This window comes from Anolis carolinensis, chromosome 5 (assembly GCF_035594765.1).
Source record: "Anolis carolinensis isolate JA03-04 chromosome 5, rAnoCar3.1.pri, whole genome shotgun sequence".
Classification (NCBI taxonomy): domain Eukaryota; kingdom Metazoa; phylum Chordata; class Lepidosauria; order Squamata; family Dactyloidae; genus Anolis; species Anolis carolinensis.
This window is the reverse complement of record NC_085845.1, coordinates 193,328,972-193,345,892: the sequence shown is the minus strand read 5'-3', so window position 1 is coordinate 193,345,892 and position 16,921 is coordinate 193,328,972. Positions and strand designations below refer to the sequence as shown.

Genomic DNA, 16,921 nt, shown 5'->3' with positions numbered 1-16,921 from the left:
CTACTATGTGGGTTGACACCTCTGAGTGATCCTCATTTTCTCTAATGAAGTCTTGCCAATTTGGTACTTTCCAATGTGTTGGCCTATAGCTTCCATCCTTCATAGCTATGCTGGTTGTCATGTTATAGAAAGAAAAAACACCTCTTCCCACAAGGCCCTGACATGAGACAGGCAGGTCTGATGACTTCCCCGGAATTTAAAAAAAATCATGTTCTTTCTCTATGAAATACAAAAAAATGTATTGACTTTTGGTATACACTTGTCAAGAACATTTTGAAACAAAAGTCTATTCCATGCACACCAGCCAAATACAAGAGATTTAGTTACTTCTAGCACAGAGAGGGACAAGTCACACCTGCTTGATACATAATTAGTAAAGATGAAAAGTCTTTCAGAAGACTAGGAACAGTGAACCTAATTTGGCACCACAAACATGAATGAATAAACAGGAGCAAAAATTTACATTTATAAGCATTAACAGTTCATGTTAGGAGCATGTTGGTCTCCAGAGTCATAGTCCAATGCCCAAAATATTACACCATAACAACTCTCTTTATAATGTCATGTTAGTGTCATTAATGCATAGAGTGGAACCTCTACTTACAAGCATCCCAACTAACAAGCTTTTCAACTCACAAGTCGTTGCTTGACCCAAGTTTCCTTTTAACTTACAAGCACTTCTTTAACCTGCGAGCAGCGAGAGGGAACACGAGAGAGTACAAGGCTTCAGGGAGCTGCCTCTGTATCTCATGCCTCTCCCCGTGTACCATGTGCTCTTTTCTGCTTTGGGAGATTGCAGCCTGCTTTCCTGTTGTCCGCTTTGGGAGATTGCTGCCTGCTTGAGGAACTTTGGGTTAATTCATGTTGTGTGGTTTTTATTTGTGGTATGTTTGGCTTCATGAAGAGAGAGAGGGAGAGAGAGAAAGAGAGGGATGGAGTTTGGAATGAGTACAGTATGAATAAAATGATGCTTCTGCATGTTCACTTTGTGCTTTGTTTTGTCTGGCTGTTTTGCCTTGCTGTCACACTGGTCAACACACATTTTACTGCCTCAAATGTGCTTCCTTGCCACAGTAGCTGGATGGAACCAAGAACTGACTACCTCTGAACATTTTTCTCTTACCAATTTCCATAATGGATAGTTTAATGTTTTATGTATCATTGTTTTTTATTTATAAAGCACATTTATAAATATGCTTTGAGATAAGAGTGTTTTGAATTAAGAGCTGTCATGGAACAAATCTAACTCTTAAGTCATCCTCTCCTCCATCCCAGTGGTCTTTTTTCTTTTTTCTTTGCAGATTCATAGAATCATAGAATCATAGAATAGTACAGTTGGAAGAGACCACATGGGCCATCTAGTCCAACCCCCTGCTAAGAAGCAGGAAATCGCATTCAAAGCACCCCCGACAGATGGCCATCCAGCCTCTGCTTAAAAGCCTCCAAGGAAGGAGCCTCCACCACGGCCCCGGGGAGAGAGTTCCACTGTCGAACAGCTCTCACAGTGAGGAAGTTCTTCCTGATGTTCAGGTGGAATCTCCTTTCCTGTAGTTTGAAGCCATTGTTCCGTGTCCTAGTCTGCAGGGCAGCAGAAAACAAGCTTGCTCCCTCTTCCCTATGACTTCCCTTCACGTATTTGTACATGGCTATCATGTCTCCTCTCAGCCTTCTCTTCTGCAGGCTAAACATGCCCAGCTCTTTAAGCCGCTCCTCATAGGGCTTGTTCTCCAGACCCTTAATCATTTTAGTCGCCCTCCTCTGGACGCTTTCCAGCTTGTCAACATCTCCCTTCAACTGTGGTGCCCAGAATTGGACACAGTATTCCAGGTGTGGCCTGACCAAGGCAGAATAGAGGGGGAGCATAACTTCCCTGGATCTAGACGCTATTCCCCTATTGATGCAGGCCAGAATCCCGTTGGCTTTTTTAGCAGCCGCATCACATTGTTGGCTCATGTTTAACTTGTTGTCCACGAGGACTCCAAGGTCTTTTTCGCACACACTGCTGTCAAGCCAGGCATATGTTATTTGAGTGATTATATTCCTTCTGCTTCTGTGATTGTTTTAGTCAATTGTTATGTTTTGTTTTTGTTTTTAATTCTTATAGTGTTTTATAGTGGTTTCAGTGTTTTATTGTACAATGTTTTATGCTGATTTTATATTGGAAACCGCCCTGAGTCCCTTTTGGGAGAGAGGGCGGTATACAAATAAACTTTTACTTACTTACTTACTTAAGTCAAGGGATCACTGTATAACTTTCCTTACACACATGGTTGTCTTTTTGTGCTTTTGTACTATGGTATTTCATTTGTGGCAGCTTAAGTAAAGCATTGCAAGTGTATACATTTAACCTGGAATTATGCATTCTTGGATTGTGCGTAACCGTTTTTGTTGGTGCTTTCAATGTGCAGTTGGATTCACTGGGATTGCCAAAGTGGACAGTGTTCATTCCCAGTTCACACACTGAGACAATGAGTAGACAAACAAATACACCATCAACTGCACAAAGTCAGTATTCAACAGAAACGTGTCATGCATATAAGTAAAATTAACACAAGCATGATACATGATCTTGGTTCATACGTCTCCTTCTTTTAAATTGCTGTTAGCCACCTTGGATACCAGAGTGATGAGACAGATGAAATACACGAGCAAACAAACAGATAAATAAAGATTTTCAGGAAAAAATACAAGATGGGATGGGATACTTTAAAAAGTTTGCACTACATAAATAAAGACGTTCATGTAAAAAAATTGAGAGGTGACCCACACACATAATGATGCACACACATATTCATCTGATAATCAATCTCTACCATGCGTGGGCACTCACTAGCTGCAAGCAATGGCAGTGTGACAAATATAGCAAAACCAAAAAAGCAAGCTACAATGAAAAGAAGTGGGGGGAGGAATCTTTCACTGACCATCTGTGAAAACAAGGCATGTGGCCATTAAATGCAGAGGCCATAAATACACACAAATGCTAAGAACCAAATGGCAACAAAAAAGAGAAGAAGAAGCAGGAATAAGCCCTAAGCTCAAAACAAATCAAAATGTTTAAGGCTGAGAAAAAACAAGTCTGATCTTGGTGTTATATCAACTTGACATCTATTTTCATCGTTATTCTTCTCCCATTTTACTTTTATTTTAGAAATGCAATTAGAGGAGAAGAATGAACTGTAAAGAAACTGGTTCTATACAGCAGCTCTCAAAAAAAATTACCCCTTTGAACAATTCCATGAAGGTTGCTGATTGGTTATACTCCGCGGCTGACATTTGCAATGATGGATGAGTGATGACATCATAACCACATGTCATGTTGCTATGTTGTTGCAAGCTGTCTGGTCACTGTTGATGGCAATAATGTAAAGCAGACTTTATACTCCACCCTTACTGCCATCTAAGTCACACTGCCTATTTGTCAAGTTGAACACACATTCCAGTGATACCTCCAAAATGTTTAGACTGAAATTTTAAGGCATGGCCACATTAGTTGAGGAATTCCTGGAGTTATAGTCCTACTCTTCCAAGCTTTGGTGGTGGTTGCTGTTGTTGTTGCTGTTGTTTTTGTTGTTGTTGTGTGTCTTCAAGCCATTTTTGATTTACAGCTGACCTAAGGTGAATTTATCATAGGTTTTACTGTTTTGCTGGCTGTGCCCCTGCTCAGAAAATTTCACCTCATTTTCTGTCCTTGTGACAATTGGATTTTGAAAAATGTGGCTTGCTGGGAAAACAAGGATTGGTGATAAAGCTTCAGTAGAGACACCTTTTCCCCATGATGACTCTTCCAGGAGTGAATTTCCTTTCTCAGAGGTAGATTTCTCTCACTTCCTGTTGTTTCACGCACATGCTTAACGATGAGTTGTTTGTAAGACGGATGTTTGTAACTCAGGGACTGACTGTATACTATGCTGGTTCTCAACATAAGTGAAACTTTAATTGCTTTTGTAGAAAACTGGGGCATATCAAACTATATTATAACCTATACTGTGCTTTCCATGTAGCGGTTTCAGTTCTCAGTATCTCTAGTCAGAAAAGAAGGGGGTGGCAGCCAATGGAAAGAATTCAAGGAAAACTTTCAGAGTTGTTGCCAGTCAGAAGAGATTGCATTCGGTCAAAATATCACAAGACAGATGTGAAGAGCACTCTGAAGGTTTCTTGGATTTAGTTCAAGACATCCTATTAGGAAAATGGTCAGTACTGTGACTTCTTTTTATATTTTTGAGTTTTCTCTGAATAATCTGTGCAGAAATCTTACTCTGTTTTCCCCCATAAAATAAACTTTTTTGGATAAAATTTTTACATGAGAAGGAGTATTTTTGCACCAAAATCACAACCATAACAGGACCATGAATGTGAGCCATTATCGAGCAAGAATTGGACAGCAACTGTGCCCATAGCAATGGGATTAGGTGAGATGGAAAGTCACCTGGCCAAATGGAGGGGAGAGGATGACCTTCCACATGCTTACTCGTAAGTAGACTGCTCCCTCCTGGGTCTGAGCAGCTCAGAAGGGAAGGAACTCAGTTCATCCCAGGAAAAAAAATGACAACAAAGACAGGAACAAAACAACAGAAGTAATAAATGTCTAGCATTATACCAGGACTTTTTGAATGCCTGGGCAGGAAAATGGCACCCTTCCTTTAGAATGGCCTTGAACATATCCATAGGTCATATAAAATCCATAATTTTGGTCCCAAAACATACCATTGACTTATACATGAGATAAACATATACCAGAGTGTACATGGCTAGGGACAAATCTACTTCATTAACTGTAATTCTTGTGTTTTTCCCCTCAAAAACTGGCTTCTTTCCTCACCAAGACAACACTTTGGCATTGCAAAGAGTTAACACTGCTTCTTCCCATCCATCAGGCAACCAGAGACGCATCGGGAGGGCATGATGGATGCAAAATTATCACAGGGCTGCCACTGATACACTTCCTGCCATTTGTAACTACCGCTGGAGCTGACATGCTTTTTTTCATTATTAAACATTCACATTAAGTCAACATTGGTCACTGTCATTTCAAGTCTAGTGCACCGTGTAAGGGAAAAGTGGAAGATGATAGAGTCTGGGAAGCAGGAGGAAGGCAAGAATGGGAATTAAAAGCAATCTGGATGTTGCTCTCTTTTACCTCCAAGAAATAAAACCTAGCTACAACAACGTGGTTCTCCCACCAAAATAATTACTATGTTGAGTTCTCCCCTGTAACATTAAAGATAATTCATGGCATGGCAAGAGGGAGTCATGCTCAAGATACTTTTTTCGACCCTTCCCTTCTTTATTGACAAGTGCTGTTAGGGATATGAAAATAAATACATTTTCAGAATAATGCAATGGCCTTGTATTTTATGGGGGAGTAAAGGCAAATATGACCAAGGGGTTCCATTTTAATTACAGCATTATTTTTACCATTCCAGAATAGATAGGATGTAAGCTTGGTGTAAGTTGGGAGTTTATGTTTCCGTTCCCTTCCCATAAGTGAAGATCCAGTTTGCACCAGATATAAGATTTTGGAAAGCTAAGAAAAAAAAATTCTGATAATCTCCTAGCTTTGAAGATTTTTTTTCTCTCTTAAAAAAAAATCAAAATTGTAGTCCTTATTGATTTTAAAGTTAAATGTGGAAATGGATGGGTGGTATGATAATGATGATCCAGAAATTGATTCCTTTTCCCTTCCAAAAAAAAGAAAAAGAACAAAACATAGATTGTGCAATTTTACCAAAAAAAAAAATACAAATGTGTACAAATTACAGAATTTTGCTACTTCCTAATTCTGATTTTTTTTTTAAAAAAAAAAACACAGGATACATAGACTTGACTAGATACAAAATATGTTTGTATTATACATAATTCGACCTAAGGAAAAACAGAAAATAATATAATTCTCAAATCTACAGAGGGCAAAGTGACATTTCTAATGGTGCCCAAGCATTATTCCCTGGAGGTAAATCTGCATCATTGGAACCAGACATTTTGAAAATCATTTTTGTTTAGATACTGCAACTATGAAGTTATAATTAACTGAAGATGACAATTATAATGCAACTGTGCCCCCAGGTTACCAAGAAACCAGAAAAATACAAGCAGTGCACATGTTTCTTTCTTGGGTTGAAATCCTTCCAAGAAAAGTAAAGACTTGTTTTTTTTAATAAAAAGGATGTTTAATTGCCTTCTTAATTAAAATATATTTTGATCCAAGCTGCATTTATTATGCATATGTATATAAAATGACAAGATCCACCCCACCCAACTAGGTCTAGTAAACATGACAATTCAGCTTAAGACAAATTAGATAAGTCTTATTTACAGTTGTCTACTGAAACAGAATTCTATTTCTAGACTGGTAATGGGAAGCACTCCAGCAACTGCATTCTCAACAGAATACGCTTCCCACGGGTTTTTGCTAGATAATGGGCAATGACGATGGTAGTAATGTTCTTGGTAATTTTTATATATTATGACCTGGATGTATCTTAATAGCCCTTCTCTCAAGTCTTCAAGTACCTGCCTACATAGAGCCTACAATCTAAATTTAACATGGAAAAAAAAGAGAGAGAAGAAAGAGCAGGCAAGAGAAGGGTAGTCGGGAATGCACATGCAATTTTGAGATTTTAGTACCAACAGTGGGACAATGATTAAGGGATTAAAACAAAGGCTCCCTGGAAAAGATAAAAGTTTTGAGGAGGACTTTAAATTTGATTTCTTATTAAGACAGAAAATGAGTCAAAAACTCACCCCATGCCTTCCATGTGAATTATGGAAGAAGCAAGGGAGATGCCTACAGACTGGTCCTCTAGCTGCCAATGCAAATTACTTAGCTGGAGTTTGGGCTTACAGGTTACTGATTTCAATTTGGAAACAGGCCAGAAATCTGCAGGAAGCGCCAAGTGACAATACCTATAAGTCATCAAAGAATCAGTAACCAGGACAGGATGGAGCCTCCTCCATTTTGGTTTCCTGAGGTCCCATGTTATATAGGACATCTTGTATTTGGATCTTGGAGTTCAGTCTAACATGGCGGATGGATATGATGCCCCAAATCCTGTGTCGTGAACTCATTCTTTATTTTTTAAAAGTTAAAATTATAAATGTTTACTACTAATTTTTGAACATTTTAGAAAAACAAAAAGAAAAATAAAAAAGAAAGAAAAAGATTACTTTCAATCTTCTTATCAGCAACTATAATTACACAGAGTGCCTAACTAATCATCTGTCTCTGGCAGGGACCATCTAGGTGAACGCACAACTGTAGCGCTCCTCAAAGATGCCCATCCAACCTTTTTTGAAAGACTTACCACTCAAGCCAGTTCATTCTACAGCCAATAGTTATTACAGTAAGGAAGTTCTTCTCACGGTTTGGGTGGAATTTCTTTCTTGCAAATACAAATTCATTATTTCATATTCTAGTCCCCGAAGCAACTGAAAAGAAACTAGCTGTGTCCTTTCATCTCCTCAGATACCTAAAGCTGCCTACCATATCATTTCTCAGTCTTCCCTTTTTCAAACTAAATGCATGCATCTCTTTATGCTGTTCCTCAAAGGACTTGGTTTCTAGACCTTTTACTATCCTGGTTATTATCATTTGGACATGTTTCATGTCCAAATGAAAGCTTCTCGATTTCTCTCTTGAACTGTGGTGTCCAGAATTTAATACAATACTTCTGGTGTGTTCTGACCAAAGCAGAATAGAATGGAACCCCATATCCATGAGGGAACTTTGTTTGTGAACTTTGCATGGATTTGTTAAATTGTGTTTAATATTGAGCCCTGTTGAAATGAAGGACTTCTGGCTCAAGAATACCACAGAGTCACATTGGAGGACCTAGAAAATGCTACTTTCACTTTTCTCCTCTCACTTTCCCCATTCAGCTTTCATTTGACCTCATTTGGCACAAACTGAATTCAAAGAGCAAAAGAGCTTGTGCTCAATAAACTCAGTAGTGACAAAGAGCAGAGAAGGATTCTTGCCCTTCCCAAAGGAATCAGGCAAAAGAAAACAGCTGCAGCCTTTCCTTGCTTGTGTATTCCTTCTCATGAATAACCTTTCCCTTCTTGAGCACATTCCTAGGATGCTTAGCCACACATGTCTCATTTTTCATCTGTGAAATGTTGCAGGGTATGTCTCTCCAGTTTCATGTTGGAGTTCCCAGCCATTTCCTCACATCCCCCTTTTTGAAGAGTTCCCCTATTTCCACTGGAAGCCAGTTAGGTTGATCTGAATGCCTTAGATATTTTTGCTTGAAATATTTTCTTCAAATTCAATGCAGAAGTTGGTTGGAGAGAGGCAATTCAGTAGCACTTTCCATTGTTTCAGCACTTGGTCCTGTAAGGGGATTTCTTTTCTCTGCTCACCCGGCATGCCTGCCCCACCTGGGATGAAACAGGCAAGGGAGACGACAGGCGTCGCAGCCTTAACAATCAAAAAGTGGCAACTGAAAGTGAATGCAGACAAGGCCTTTAGTTTGTGTTATTTAATAAAAAAAACTGGAGTGGAGTCACCAGGGCCAGCGCAAAGTCATGTGTTAGAACAACAGCTGATCTGTATTAAAGAAGATTAACTCACAGTGCCACGGCGGAGGGCCCTGGATTATTTTATGTACTTCCCCTGCCATACAAGCCGTCAGCACAATTACTGCCCTCCGAAGTGAATGACTGATCTGTAACCACAGCTAAACAGCAGGCTGCTTAGAGGCCTGGCCTGCTTCATGAAGATGAATTTCCATACCATCAAAGCGCTTTTAATGGGCTCCCTGATCCCAACCACAAGGCCCTGCTTTGCAAGCATATAGAACTTGGGATGAAGGCTTCCTGTCCAAATGGATTTGGTTGGTTGTCACTTGACAATTCCCAGCTTGCACAGAGGAGGTGGTAGTGGTAGTGGTGGGGGGGGGGAGGTGGAAGGGAGATAGGTAGACTTGTCTCTGCTTTGGAGGATTAAAAAAAAAAGAGAGAGAGAGAGTACAGATGCTTTCTGAATGCAACCAACTGCTGTATCCACAGCTGAATTCAATGCGCTTAACAAATAACGGCAATTTAGCTATGCTTGCGAGGAATAGCTTGAGTCACTTTGCATTAGCATCTGGCTGAGTGTTAAAGTCATTTCTACATGGGGAGCAGAGAAAAGGAATTTCTGCTCCGAGCATCCTTTCAAGAATGCTTAAATATTTGAATATAAATTCCTTTGTGCCTGTGATCACTTCGTCTTATATCTGACACTCCACTTTCTCCCCATGCGGTACCACTCCCCCCCCCCCCCCAACACTTCCTTTCTGGTGCTCTTCAATCTGTAACACTATCAACATTCATTCTTCCTTCCCCTCCCTGCTGTCCATTCCTTGCTCCTGCCCTCCTCCCAATCAAAGCTACCCTTTATTCCTCTAAAACAGATCTTATGTAGTGATAGACACCTATTACACTGAGCACTTCTTTTCTCCAGCGATCCTCTCTGCCATAATGCCTGAAATTGCCACTATTTTTCCTCTACATTTTGTGCTTCAAAATTTTGAAAACGTATTCTCTACCTATGTGTTCCTGTATATATGTCTGCATTGTTTCATGATCTATAATGTTTTACAGATGGAGACCCATGTCAAATCAGGAAAGTTGGGGGAGGGATGATGTGTCAATGCTAAATTTGCTGAGACTATCAGAAATTGGTTTGTTTGTGTGGGTACGGGAAGGTAATGTGTCTTCCCCACTGAAATCAAGAGGATGATTCTCTCTCTCTTTAAAATGGGACACGAAACACTTATCAACCAGTTTCTATAGTAAGAGGTGCCAGGATATGATTTTTCAGTATACAGTGTTCCCTCAGTACTTCGCGGTTCACTTTTCATGGATTCGTTGTTTTGCGGTTTTTCAATAAACTCTAAAAGACTATTATAAATCATAAAAAATACAATTTACAGCCTAAGGAAGGGAGGAAGGAGAAGCCAAAGGGAGAGAAAAGGAGCCCAAGCGGCAACAGGATGAGAAGGAGGCAATTTATCAACAGACAATTGGTTGATAAACACTTAAAATAGTGTATAACTACTAAAATGATGTATAAATATGAAAATTAATATAGTGTCCCTACTTCGCAGATTTTCACTTATTGCGGGTGGTTTTGGAACCTAACCCCAGTGATAAGTGAGGGAACACTGTACAGTGTTCCCTCGCTACTTCATGGTTCACTTTTTGCTCCCTGACTATTTCACGGGTTTTCAATTAATATTAATGTACACATTTATCATGGTATTTTCGCTGTTTTGTGGTTTTTGCGGTGTGCAAAGGGTTTTGGAAGGGGGAAGGGAGAAATAAAGGGAGGGGGGAGGGTAGGGAAGGGTTGGAAATAAAAAAGGGTTATTTAGCTTCCATTCTTCTTCTCTGCCGGTGTATAATATATTTTAACTGCTAAAATAAAGTACAGACTGCATTGTAGTAAGTGGTCTGTGGTTTGATCTCCTCCACACATTAAATAAATATAGTGTCCCTACTTCGTGGATTTTCACTTTTCACGGGTGGTCCTTGAACGTTACCACCACGATAAGTGAGGGAACACTGTACACACATTTTAATTTTAAAGGTTTCTTCCCACAATCTAATATATGGAAGTAGAGGAAGTGGAGCTGTTTCCAGTGGCTGGGGGTCTTTTACAGGCAGGGACACAAGGGGAGTATCCATCCCACTCGAGAGCCCTGTAAACAGGTTGCCAGACACTTTGCAAATAGATCCACTGGATGTAACTTTGCCACCTGCTTAATAATGGATGCTTTAGAGAAGGCATGGGCAAACTTCATCCCTCCAGGTGTTTTGTACATCAACTCCCACAATTCCTAATAGCCTACTGACAGAAATTGTGGGGAGTGAAGTCCAAAACACCTGGAGGGCCGAAGTTTGCCCATGCCTGCTTTAGAGTAATCTTTACTAACCTTGGTGGATGACCTAAAGTGGGAAGTGGACAGGGAGAAAACGTCCCTGTTGATTTAGCTGGACCTCTTGATAACTTTGGAGACCATCAACCATGGTAATCTTCTTTGCTATGTTGCTGGGGTGCAACTTGGCAGTCTGTTGTTCATTGAGGGGCAAACCTAGAAGGGACTCCTGTGGAACTACGTGTCTCTGTTGGTCCCTCAGATTTTGGTTTTATCCCCTAGTTATCATATACATGAAACCACAGGAAGATATTGTCTGGAGTTTTGGGTTTCTGTGCCATCAGTATTCAGATGAAATCCATCTCTATCATTCTTTCCAAGACAACTGTCTTAGTTCTAAACTAGTGTCTTCAATAACGGACTAGATGAAGGTGAACAAACTAATATCTAATTCAGACAAGAGAGAGATGCTAGTGGTCAGTTGAGCAGCTGATCATGAATAAGCATTCAGCCTATGCTGGGTAGGGTCACACCTCCCACTGAGAAGCAAAATTGGCAGCTTGGATGTACTTTTGGACTCTGTCCCATGCCTGGAAGCCTAGGTTTTGACAGTGGCCAGGACTGCATTCACACAGTAAAGGCTTGGGCACCAGCTGGGCCCATTCCTTGAGATGTCTAATCTGGCCATAATGACATATGTCTTAATTACATCCTGTTTGGGATTATTGGAACATACTGCACATGGATAAATGGGGGTGCCTTTGAAGAGTGCTCAGAACCTTCAGCAGATCCAAAAAATTGCAGCCAGGTTGTTAATTCAGGCTGTATATAGGGAGCACATAGCTATCTTGGCTCAACAACTCCATTGCCCACCAGTCCATTTCCAGGCACAATTCAAAGTGCTGGTTATTATGTATAAAGTCCTGTACAACTCAGGTCTACTATATCTGAAGGACATATTCTCCCATATCAGTTTGCCGGTGATTTGATATGTTCTGGGGAGAGTCTTCTCCAGTTCAACCACTATCACTGATACATTTGGTGGGAACATGGGAGAGTGGTTTCATCCAGGCTCTGGAACACCCTTCTGAGAGAGATTAGGTTGCCACCCTCCTTGCTATCCTTTCGTAGACATGTGATGACCCTTTTGTTTTAGCAGGTCTTTGAGCACTAACTGTTCAGGGGAAAAGGACTTTCATATGCTGTATTGTTTAAATATTCTTTTTTATGGTTATGTTTTCAGTTGGTTTCAGTGTTATTGATAGCTGGCACTTTGTTCGATATTTCTGAAATTATAAACTAAGATTTGATTTTGTAACTCTGGAGATAAATACTTACAGTAGTTACTGGCCAAATGTGACCCCTAAAACTTACATTTTAAACCAGTCTATACATCAGCTGAAGAGTTTCTGAAATCCTGCAGATTAGGACACTGCAAAATTATGATGGCACTGACCCCTTGGTTGTGAGATGTGTTAAAACAAGCAGCTGCAGAAAGACCCAACATGCTCTGTGACTGAAAGAGTGCTGAAATCATCCTTTTCCAGTGTCCCAATCTGCAGTGCTTCAGGCACAGATTGGCTTAAAAAGTATTCATTGAAGGACAATTTTGTCATACATAGCTCCATGATCATAGCTATGTCTGACAAAGCAGAATGTCAGACTATATTTTTATTTTCTTGCATGATGCATTTTTTAAATTGATCTCTTTTAATTTTTGTAAGCCACCTTGTGAGCCAGCATGGCATACTGCATTGGCATTGGACTACAACTCTGAAGACCAAGATATGATTCTGTGCTGCGTGATGCATGATTTTGAGACTAAGACACTCTCAGTCCCAGGAAACCCCATTATAGGTTCTCCTTAGGGTCACCATAAGTTAGAAAAGACTTGAAGGTGAACAACAATGATAACAAAAACAACAGCAACAACAACAACATGGCCTTGAGTCCCACCATCACTCGAAATCTTCATTTTCCCCATGTGCAATATCCAATAGATATCAGCACCCCAGAAGCAGTGGGTAAATATGGAATGTGGCAACATGAACATTAAAGTGGAATGTCTCCTTAGTCTTATGGAAGAACAAGGGGGACACTAGAGCCCTGAGTCCTGCTTTTAGCAGTTCATATATATTTGCTATAAAACTGATCAGCAATTAGTGATGAGCTATCTGTAAAAGATGGACGCCTTCACATGCATTCTTTTTTACAGCATCATAGTGCTGATTCTTGATGCTGAGAACAGGTTCAGGAGCCATGCCAGACACCTGGCAATGCATTCATATAAAAGTCGAGTTTATCAAGAAACCTGTTTCACTACAGAGAAATAGAAGTTCTTAAGCCAGTTGGATATGAAAAGCTCTTAAGGACTTTAAAAAGCCAGGAGATGTAGTGAACAGTGTTCCTTTCTCAGTGCAAAGAAAATTACAGTAATATATTGTTTCACTGATTCCCCCCCCCCCCCCTTGTATATCGGGTACTGTGTGCATTAAGCTGGTTGACTCTAGGTCACAGAGTGGGGGGCTCAGTTGTGTGTGTGTGTGGTAGGATTTTTTTTCCAGCCCTTTGAATTAAACATGTAACAAGAGGCTGAAAAGCTCTTCAGATTAGTCACCTTCTAATTCTGGACAATATTATTTGTCCTTTAACATTAGGTGGGTTGGCAAATTGACTTTTATATTTAAGTTTAGAGTTATTTTGAGCTACTGCTCAATGGGAACCTAGGAGTGTTGGGTGTAGCACTCACATCAGTGGATTTTTGTTGCTTGAGTTCAGAATTTTTGCTTTTGCAACAAAAAAAATTGATATGCTGAAGATTTCTTCATATAAATTGTTCTTAAGCTGCTTCTGAAGACTCTGCTTTCATAAAACCACATACCAAAAGGAGTAAGGTTAGATAGAAAGATACAGGGACCACATCAGAGCAAAGTATGGATTCCTTTGAGAAAGCTGTTCTATCACACAAGCAATTTACTGTCTCTGTTAAAGAAAAGCACTGGAGGGGAAGGTCTTCTCAAGCCTGCCTAAATGCCTCTACTGACAAGGGAGAATTGAAGTAATTTCAGCAACAGCTATTTTGCTTAGATGATGCACTGATTTCTGAACTCAATTCAGGGTGCTGTTTTTGATATGTAAAGTCCTAAACAGCCTGGGACAAGGATTTTGAAAGACACCTCCTACCATATGAGCCTGCCTAAAATTTGAGATCTTCAACAAAGACCCTGTTGTATGTCCCAACAACTCACAAGGTGAGATAACTATACACATGTGGTAGGACTCTGTGATATCACAGATATAGATAACTATACACATGTGATACGGCGTTCAGCCATCTGGATGGCTGAATGCCCTGGTAAGAGAAATTAAGTTGATTCTGTCTGTTTTGGGCTTCCAACCAAATACTGGATTTTGAAAAAAATCTGTTGCACATTGGCTTAGAAGCTTGGGTTGGGAGACAACATATAAACTACTTTAGATAATAATAATAATAATAATAATAATAATAATAATAATAATAATAATAATAATAAAGGTCTAAGACTTCTAAACCAGAACTTGGAATATTAATTTATAATAAGAACCAGTTATATTATTAATTGAGAATCAGAATAGTATAGTGGTTTGGACATTCGACTCTGGAGACCAGTGTTTGACTTCCCACTTGGCCATGAAAACCAATTGGGTGACCTTGGATAAGTCACTCATAATCAGCCTCAGAAAATCTAGTGATAGATTCACCTTAGGGTTTCCATAAATCAGAAAGAGACTGGGAGCAAACAACAACAACAACACTTTACTCATTCTGGTAAGTGAACAGGGCACATGACTTGTTACTTTTACTATATTGCCTACAAAAGTAATACACCAAGTTGCTCACTATTAAGAGTTTAACCTTTTTGTTATTATTGTGCCATTGGACAATACAGTGAAATGCCTTCTGGTTCTCTCAAGCAGCCAATTCAGATATTATATCTTATACATTTTGACAAAAATGTAAATGACATTATAAAGTGATCCTTCTGGATGCATCTCAGAACTTCAGCTTACTCTTATTCTTGCCACCTCCATTTCTCAGACTGAGTGAGTACATATACTCCACAATGAATAACAGACAGACAATTGCCAAAATAACTTTTTGAAAAATGAGTTAATTCCAAGTAGCTCATTTACTTTGGTTCAATCCAATTTCATGCCAGGATTTTTTCAATAAGCAGGATTACACCAGGTGGGAAAAGGCAGGAAGACCCTATTCCGTCATCAGATCTGAAGAAAAATTCAGTTGCCAGTCCAGTTTGTTTTCACATATAGGGTGGGACAAGAGCATAATCTTAGTATCTATTTGGGATGAAAAAAAGGCTTGAACTAGCCTTGAATCTTCTCTTTTGTCAAAGACAGACAGACAATTGATAGACAATAAACAGAGAGATGATAGACATTTAATTGACACACTCAAACAGGAGGCGGGCACAGAGTGGGGATAGTTTACTGAACCTCAAAGTTCCATATGAACTTTATGCCCATCTTCAGCACAGAGCTGATGGGGTTCTAGATGGTGGGGAAAGTCTTCCATATGAACTTGATGCCCATCTGCAATTGCATCTACCCATTCCATGCCCCATTTGTTTGAGGTCCCTATCAAAAGCTATTTGATAAGGACCTCAAACTTTGAACAATGAACAGAAGCTACATAGCACGCACAAGTCTCAAGTTGTATGTTACAGAAATAGCATTTTCTCATAAGTGTGCTTATAGGTTGTTTCTGCTGCCCCCCCCCCCCCCCAACCAGATGACAGACCTCCATTTCCAATGTTGAGAAACTGGCAGGGAAAGGCAGCAGTAAGCCTATTCACACACTCAGCAAGGGGCAGGAAAAGATAGTGCTGTGAAAATGTTGCAGGGGAGTCAGGGATACAAGAAAACTGATGGAAAGTACAGGCTCTTGGATATGCTATCCCTTCTTATGGAGGAATTATTTTTGTTGGGACTGAATTAACTGCTTTCAGCCTTGGTTGAAAGGCAAAACTTTTCTCAGCTATGAGATTGAATGGCTAGTTTCTATACATTTTCTTTTTGCATGTATAATGTATTAGAAGGTTTGGAAATGTTCAGATTTGGGGGCAAACTGCATTCTAGTTCATGCATAAGTTCATGATGTGTACATTTGACAAATTCACATTGAAATATAGACTGACTGAATCCCTCGCACATCTCTAGAAGCCATTGATAGGCTTATCCTTCAAGAATTTGTCTAATCTCTTTTTTCAAACCTACTTAAACTAGCAGCTATCCAGTGGTAGCAAATTCCATAAATACATCTTAATTCTTAATGTCTTTCCTTGTTTGCTGAGTCATCTAACATGACTTGGCACAGAAACATTGGCGTGGGTACAGGACACGTGTGATAACCTCATGAAGCTCCTATCATCAGAAGCTTAGCTCCGATAACCGCAAAAGCTCTTGCTCCTGGAGGAACCTCAATACAATTTTCAAATCCAGCTCATCTCCCCCACACATGCAAGCATTTTTTTTAAAGCAGGATTTTTTACTTGGACCCAGATACTACAAGAATCACCCAAGCATAATATATATCGACAGCCTGAAACAGAGCATTAGACTTCTTGCTATGCCGCCCCTCCCTTCTCTCTCTCCTTCAAAAGGGCTTAATAGGGCTTATTCTTTACCATCTTTAAGTCCGTGGGTGGACTTTTTTATTTTGAAAGAAACTGTCACCACTGAATATTGCTGTTGCAGCCTTGATGTTGCATAATGTACATTATGGTACTTTGAGAACCGGGGAGAAAACCCATGAAGTATTTCACCGAGAAGAATATTCAGTTCAGAATATCCTGTGGCGTAAAATTTTAGCATACTGTGGGCCCTCGGGATCTGTTGTGGTTTGCTTCCAGGACCTCCCAGGGATACCAAATTTTGTGAATACTCACCCACTACACCATGCAGGTATGAGCAAACTTCGGCCCTCCAGGTGTCTTGGATTTCAACTCCCAAAATTCCTAATAGCCGGTAGGGAGTTGAAGTCCAAAAAACCTGGAGGATCAAAG

At 39.9% G+C, this 16,921-nt stretch overlaps 1 protein-coding gene across 10 annotated transcripts in view; it reads right to left on the bottom strand.

Annotated features, from left to right (window-relative positions):
- Window positions 1–16,921, bottom strand: part of sox5 (SRY-box transcription factor 5) — an 824,881-nt gene that overhangs the window by 27,528 nt on the left and 780,432 nt on the right. The window lies entirely within an intron of this gene.